Genomic DNA, 7,459 nt, shown 5'->3' with positions numbered 1-7,459 from the left:
AAATTCCGGTGCTGTGCAGTTCTTGGAAGTGTTCACAAATGTCTGACACAGATAAGCCTCTGCAGCATCTCACCTTGTGACTTACTACAAAGTTACAATGTACAGTCTGATCACTGGGGCAGGGGAGACAAAGGATGTTTTTTCTTAAACGTAGCCAACTTCTGGAAATCTCGCCACACCTCTCCTTAGCCTAACGTGGCAGAAATCCAATGTGGCAAACCTTTTATTGTCCTAGGAGGGGATCGGAGATGGAGATGTTTTTTTTTTTTTTTTTCATGATGATGTCGCACTTCCTGTCTGCGTTTCCTCCTTCTTATCGCGCTTCTGACACGCTCCGGAGACATTCGCAACTCCGACCACAAAAAAAAGAAAGACCATGAGCCGGATCAAAGAGGACCTGTCCTTGTACAAAAGGAAGATAAGATAATAGATCGAGGTCTGCCATCCTGCACCCTGCTCACTGATTGGTTGGGGAGGGGGGGGGTTACACTTCTTGGGTTGACCTTCTGCCAGTTGGAAGCCAATCACTGACTCTCAGCATTCAAAATGTAACCAGATATATATCATACAGACCACTTTGCCTAGGCTGAGATGTCATCAGTTTGCTGCAGGCAGGAGGAAGCATTTCCTCAGTCTCCCCTCCCCCAGTGATCAGTCTCCTGCAGGCAGGAGGAGGCATTTCCTCCGACTCCCCTCCCCCCAGTGATCAGTCTCCTGCAGGCAGGAGGAGGCATTTCCTCAGACTCCCCTCCCCCCAGTGATCAGTCTCCTGCAGGCAGGAGGAGGAATTTCCTATGACTCCCCTCCCCCCAGTGATCAGTCTGCTGTAGGCAGAAGGAAGCATTTCCTATGACTCCCCTCCCACCAGTGATCAGTCTGCTGCGGGAAGGAAGCATTTCTTTAGACTCCCCTCCCCCAAGTGATCAGTCTGCTGCAGGCAGGAAGAAGCATTTTCTCATTCTCCCCTCCCCCAGTGATCAGTCTGCAGGAGGCAGCATTTGCCCCCCCCCCCCCCCGGTGATCAATCTGCTGCAGAAAGGAAGCATTTCTTTAGACTCCCCTCAGTGATCAGTCTGCTGCAGGCACGAGGAAGCATTTCCTCAGTCTCCCCTCCCCCAGTGATCAGACTGTACATTGTAACTTTGTAGCAAGTCATGCTTTAATAATTCATTGTATTATGATTCTAACATCCTGCTTTTTGCTTTGCTCAGAGTCCCCCTTTAATATTCTCCTCCACACCAGCTGGCGGCCTTGTGTTGAAGGGAAGTAATAATGTCCCCCCCCCCCCCCAGGTGACCGCTTTGGCGTGCCTTTCGGAAGTCTCCGAGCTCCGACCTTTGATGTAGGCCGGCGGCGAGGAAATCGACACGTACGACGGGATCAAAGGAGTGACTGAAAACGTGTCTTCCTGTCCGATGTCCATTCGGATGTCTTTCCTTTCCCAATTTCTGATCCCCTCTGGGGGTCACACGGCCTGTTCCGGGGGGGGGGGGGGGTACAGGTATCGGGGGGGCTACCAAAAATTGAGTGACTGTGATGGATTATAGGAAACGGGGTGGGGGGGGTACAGACAGTACCCCCATACCGGGTCCCAGCCCTATCAAGTTGGACATGAATGGACAGTTGCGCAAATGTCTATAGAGTAATAGCTGTTATGGATCGCTGGAAGTGGGGCCACCAATACGGTGGGTATGGTCTGTACTCCCATACGGGGCCCCTGACCCCATGAGTAAGCAGGGGGGGGGCCCGGGTCCTAACAGAGGCTGCTTCTGGGTGGCCCAATGCAGCATCCATAGCTTGGTTTTGGGGACTCCTGCCGGCCAGCATTGGGGCCCAAGCCAGCTCCCTCTTCAAAGCTGGGATGGGCATGAATGGACAGGGTATAGGCAGTACTCTCATACTAAATGTTGGCCATAACAGGCCAGCAGGGGGAGCTTTGGCCCATTGGCAGCCCCAGCGCAGAATTCATGGCTTGATTTGCAGACACCTGCCGGCCAGCGTTGGGGCCCAAGCCGGTTTCTTCTTCATAGCCAGGGATGGGCATGAATGGACAGGGTATAGGCAGTACTCTCATACTAAATGTTGGCCATAACAGGCCAGCAGGGGGGGCTTTGGCCCATTGGCAGCCCCAGTGCAGCATTCATGGCTTGATTTGCGGACACCTGCCGGCCAGCGTTGGGGCCCAAGCCGGTTTCTTCTTCATAGCCAGGGATGGGCATGAATGGACAGGGTATAGGCAGTACTCTCATACTAAATGTTGGCCATAACAGGCCAGCAGGGGGGGCTTTGGCCCATTGGCAGCCCCAGTGCAGCATTCATGGCTTGATTTGTGGACACCTGCGGCCAGCGTTGGGGCCCAAGCCGGTTTCTTCTTCATAGCCAGGGATGGGCATGAATGGACAGGGTATAGGCAGTACTCCTCATATTAATTTTTGGCCCTAACAGGCCAGCAGGGGGGGCTCTGCCCATTGGCGGCCCCAGTGCAGCATTCATGCCTTGATTTGGGGACTCCTGCCGGCCAGCGTTGGGGCCCAAGCCCGTTTTCTTCTTCATAGCCTGGGATGGGCATGAATGGACAGGTGTGCATATCTTTACAGAATAATAGTTGTGATGGATCGTTGGAAGTGGGGCCATTGGGGGTGTATGGGCAGTACTCTCATACCGAATTCTGGCCTTAACAGGTCAGCGCAGGGGGGCCTGACCTGGCAGGGGCTGCCTGTGAGTAGCCCCAGTGTGACAGCGACAGGCTTTGTTTTGGGAATCCTGCAGCCCAGAGTTGGAGGCCCAAGCCAGCTCCCCCATTCATAGCCATGAATGGACATTTGTCCACAGAATTAAAGTTGTGAAGGATCATTGAAAGTGGGGCCACTGATGGGGGGGGGTGGGGGGTGAATAGGCAGTACTCCCATCCCCGTGTCCTGGCCCTAACAGGTCAGCAGAGGCCACCTGTGGGCAGCCCCAGTGCAACACCTACAGCTTTGTTTGGGACTCCTGCCGGCCAGCGTTGGGGCCCAAACCAACTCCCTCTTCACAGCCTGGGGTGACCATGAATGGACAGTTGTGATGGATCGTTGGAAGTGAGGTCACCGATGGGGGTGTATAGGCAGCACTCCCATACCAGATCCTGGCCATGACAGGTCAGCATGAGGGACTCTGACCTGATAGAGGATACCGATGGGCAGCCCCAGTGCAGCATTCATGGCTTGGTTTGGGAACCCCTGCTGGCCAGCATTGGGACCCAAGCCGCTTTCTTCTTCATAGCCTGGGATGGGCATGACTGGACACCATTGGACATCATTGGAAGTGGGGCCATTGGGGGTGTATAGGCAGTACTCTCATACGGAATCATGGCCTTAACAGGTCAGCAGGCGGAAGCTCTGACCTGAAAGGGGCTGCATGTGAGTAGCCCCAGTGCAACATCTATGGCTTGGTTTTGGGAAGTCCTGCCGGCTAGAGTTGGGGTCCAAGCCAGCTCCCTCTTCACAGCCTGGGATGGCCATGAATGGACAGTTGTGCAAATGTTTACAGAATAATAGTTGTAATGGATCGTTGGAAGTGGGGCCACTGAGGGGGGTGTATGGGCAGTACTCTCATACCAGATCCTGGCCATGACAGATCAGCATGAGGAGCTCTGACCTGATAGAGGCCACCGATGGGCAGTCCCAGTGCAACATCGATTGCTTGGTTGGGGAACTTCTGCGGGCCAGCGTTGGGGACCCAAGCCAGTTTCTTCTTCATAGCCTGGGATGACCATGAATGGACAGTTGTGATGGATCGTTGGAAGTGGGGCCATTGGGGGTGTATAGGCAGTACTCTCATACAGAATCATGGCCTTAACAGGTCAGCTGGGGGGGGGGGGGCGGCTCTGACCTGGAAGGGGCCACCGATGGGCAGTCCCAGTGCAACATCGATTGCTTGGTTTGGGAACTTCTGCGGGCCAGCGTTGTGGACCCAAGCCTTGACAGGTCAGCTGGGGGGCTCTGACCTGGAAGGGGCTGCCTGTGAGTAGCCCCAGTGCAACATCTATGGCTTGGTTTTGGGAACTCCTGCCGGCTAGCGTTGGGGTCCAAGCCAGCTCGCTTTTCACAGCCTGGGATGGCCATGAATGGACAGTTGTGCAAATGTTTACAGAATAATAGTTGTAATGGATCGTTGGAAGTGGGGCCACTGAGGGGCGTGTATAGGCAGTGCTCTCATACCGAATCCTGGCCATGACAGGTCAGCATGAGGGGCTCTGACCTGATAGAGACCACCGATGGGCAGTCCCAATGCAACATCGATGGCTTGGTTTGGGTACTCCTGCCGGCTAGCGTTGGGGACCCAAGCCAGTTTCTTCTTCATAGCCTGGGATGACCATGAATGGACAGTTGTGATGGATCGTTGGAAGTGGGGCCATTGGGGGTGTATAGGCAGTACTCTCATACAGAATCATGGCCTTAACAGGTCAGCTGGGGGGGGGGGGGGGCGGCTCTGACCTGGAAGGGGCCACCGATGGGCAGTCCCAGTGCAACATTGATTGCTTGGTTTGGGAACTTCTGCGGGCCAGCGTTGTGGACCCAAGCCTTGACAGGTCAGCTGGGGGGCTCTGACCTGGAAGGGGCTGCCTGTGAGTAGCCCCAGTGCAACATCTATGGCTTGGTTTTGGGAACTCCTGCCGGCTAGCGTTGGGGTCCAAGCCAGCTCGCTCTTCAGCCTGGGATGGCCATGAATGGACAGTTGTGCAAATGTTTACAGAATAATAGTTGTAATGGATCGTTGGAAGTGGGGCCACTGAGGGGGGTGTATGGGCAGTACTCTCATACCAGATCCTGGCCATGACAGGTCAGCATGAGGAGCTCTGACCTGATAGAGGCCACCGATGGGCACTCCCAGTGCAACATCGATTGCTTGGTTTAGGAACTTCTGCGGGCCAGCGTTGTGGACCCAAGCCTTGACAGGTCAGCTGGGGGGCTCTGACCTGGAAGGGGCTGCCTGTGAGTAGCCCCAGTGCAACATCTATGGCTTGGTTTTGGGAACTCCTGCCGGCTAGCGTTGGGGTCCAAGCCAGCTCGCTTTTCACAGCCTGGGATGGCCATGAAAAGACAGTTGTGCAAATGTTTACAGAATAATAGTTGTAATGGATCGTTGGAAGTGGGGCCACTGAGGGGCGTGTATAGGCAGTGCTCTCATACCGAATCCTGGCCATGACAGGTCAGCATGAGGGGCTCTGACCTGATAGAGACCACCGATGGGCAGTCCCAATGCAACATCGATGGCTTGGTTTGGGTACTCCTGCCGGCTAGCGTTGGGGACCCAAGCCAGTTTCTTCTTCATAGCCTGGGATGACCATGAATGGACAGTTGTGATGGATCGTTGGAAGTGGGGCCATTGGGGGTGTATAGGCAGTACTCTCTTACAGAATCATGGCCTTAACAGGTCAGCTGGGGGGGGGGGGGCGGCTCTGACCTGAAAGGGGCCACCGATGGGCAGTCCCAGTGCAACATCGATTGCTTGGTTTGGGAACTTCTGCGGGCCAGCGTTGTGGACCCAAGCCTTGACAGGTCAACTGGGGGGCTCTGACCTGGAAGGGGCTGCCTGTGAGTAGCCCCAGTGCAACATCTATGGCTTGGTTTTGGGATCTCCTGCTGGCTAGCGCTGGGGTCCAAGCCAGCTCGCTCTTCAGCCTGGGATGGCCATGAATGGACAGTTGTGCAAATGTTTACAGAATAATAGTTGTGATGGATCGTTGGAAGTGGGGCCACTGAGGGGGGTGTATAGGCAGTGCTCTCATACCGAATCCTGGCCTTAACAGGTCAGCGGGGGGGGGGGGGGGGTTGGCTCTGACCTGGAAGGGCCCACCGATGGGCAGTCCCAGTGCAACATGGATGGCTTGGTTTGGGAGCTCCTGCCAGCCAGCGTTTGGGCCCAAGCCAGTTTCTTCTTCATAGCCTGGGCAGGGCAAGAATGGACAGTTGTGCAAATCTTTACAGAATAATAGTTGGAGGGATCGTTGGAAGTGGGGGCATTGGGGGTGTATGGGCAGTACTCCTATACCAGATCCTGGCCATGACAGGTCAGCATGAGGGGCTCTGACCTGATAGAGGCCACCGATGGGCAGTCCCAGTGCAACATCGATGGCTTGGTTTGGAAACTCCTGCCGGCCAGCGTTGGGGCCCAGCTCCCCCATTCATAGCCTGGGAGGGACAGTTGTACAAATGTCCTACAAAATAAAAGTTGTGAAGGATCATTGGAAGTGGGACCACTGATTGGGGGGGGGGGGGGGTGTAGGCAATACTCACATACTGAATTCTGGCCATAACAGGTCTGCAGGGGGGGGCCCTGACCCAGCGGAGGCCACCTGTGGGTAGCCCCAGTCTAGCAGCTATGGCTTGGTTTGGAGAATCCTGCAGGCTAGAGTTGGGGCCCAACCCAGCTCCTCCATTCATGGCCATGAGTGGACAGTTGTACAGATGTCTACAGCAGGGGGGGTCTAAAATTGGCGGCCCTCCAGCTGATGTGAAAGTCCCATCATGCCTGTGGGAATCCTGCTGGTAACGGTCAGCCTCATGGGACTTGTAGTTTCGCAAAGAGCTGGAGAGCCACCAGTTTGAGGCCCCCTGGTCTACAGAACAAAAGTTGTGAAGGATCATTGAAAGTGGGGGGCCACTGATGGAGGGGGGTGTATAGGCAGTACTCCCCATCCCGGATCCTGGCCCTAACAGATCAGCAGAGGGGGGGGGGGGGGGCCCGAACAGGCAGAGGCCACCTGTGGGCAGCACCTTACGGCTTTGCTGTCCTGCCGGCCAGCGTTGGGGCCCAAGCCGGTTTCTTCTTCATAGCCTGGGATGGCCGTGAATGGACAGTTGTACAAATGTCTACATTTGGAAGTGGGACCACTGATGGGGAGGGGGGGGGGGTTTATAGGCATGTTTGTACTCCTTTTAAATGTCCTTATTTTGGAGAAATCGCACCTCCTGCCCTTGCGATTGGCTGTTGGTGAGCTTCATGTCTTTGGCTGCAAATCAGTTGGTGGGGGGGAGGGGGGGGGGGTGCATCGCTTCTTCAGGGGCACCAAGATGCCGGTTGTCTTCTGACACAGTAGTCTGGTAATCGTTGACGCGAGTGTAATTTCCCGGCTGCCCCTCCCCCCTCTATACCACCTTCACTTATCATCAGTTCTGGGAATCGAGCCTTTTACCCAACCGAGCTGTACTCTGTGGTCGGGGGGCCCTTTAAGAAAATCGGAACAGTGATGTGTTAAGATGTAGAGAGAACAGAAAAAGCGAAGAGAGACCTCACACCTCCCCACCCCCCCCCCCACCCCCAGGCCGCCACCATTCGCTTCCCTCCCCAGGTCTCTGCGCAGGAACCGCCGCACCGCAAAAACCTGACTTCCTGCATCTCTGCAACAGCTGCACTGCAAAGTGCCGCTCTTAAAGGGCCAGCGACCACATCCCCCCCCCCCCACACACCCCCTTCA

At 55.4% G+C, this 7,459-nt stretch overlaps 1 protein-coding gene across 3 annotated transcripts in view; it reads left to right on the top strand.

The window, feature by feature from the left end:
• SEMA4A (semaphorin 4A) overlaps window positions 1-7,459 on the top strand; it is a 113,231-nt gene that overhangs the window by 28,583 nt on the left and 77,189 nt on the right. The window lies entirely within an intron of this gene.

This window comes from Lithobates pipiens, unplaced genomic scaffold (genome assembly GCF_037356315.1).
Source record: "Lithobates pipiens isolate NorthernLeopardFrog02 unplaced genomic scaffold, aLitPip1_a1.2 Scaffold_30, whole genome shotgun sequence".
Lineage (NCBI taxonomy): Eukaryota > Metazoa > Chordata > Amphibia > Anura > Ranidae > Lithobates > Lithobates pipiens.
The sequence above is the reverse complement of the archived record's forward strand: the minus strand, read 5'-3'. Positions and strand labels throughout refer to the sequence as shown.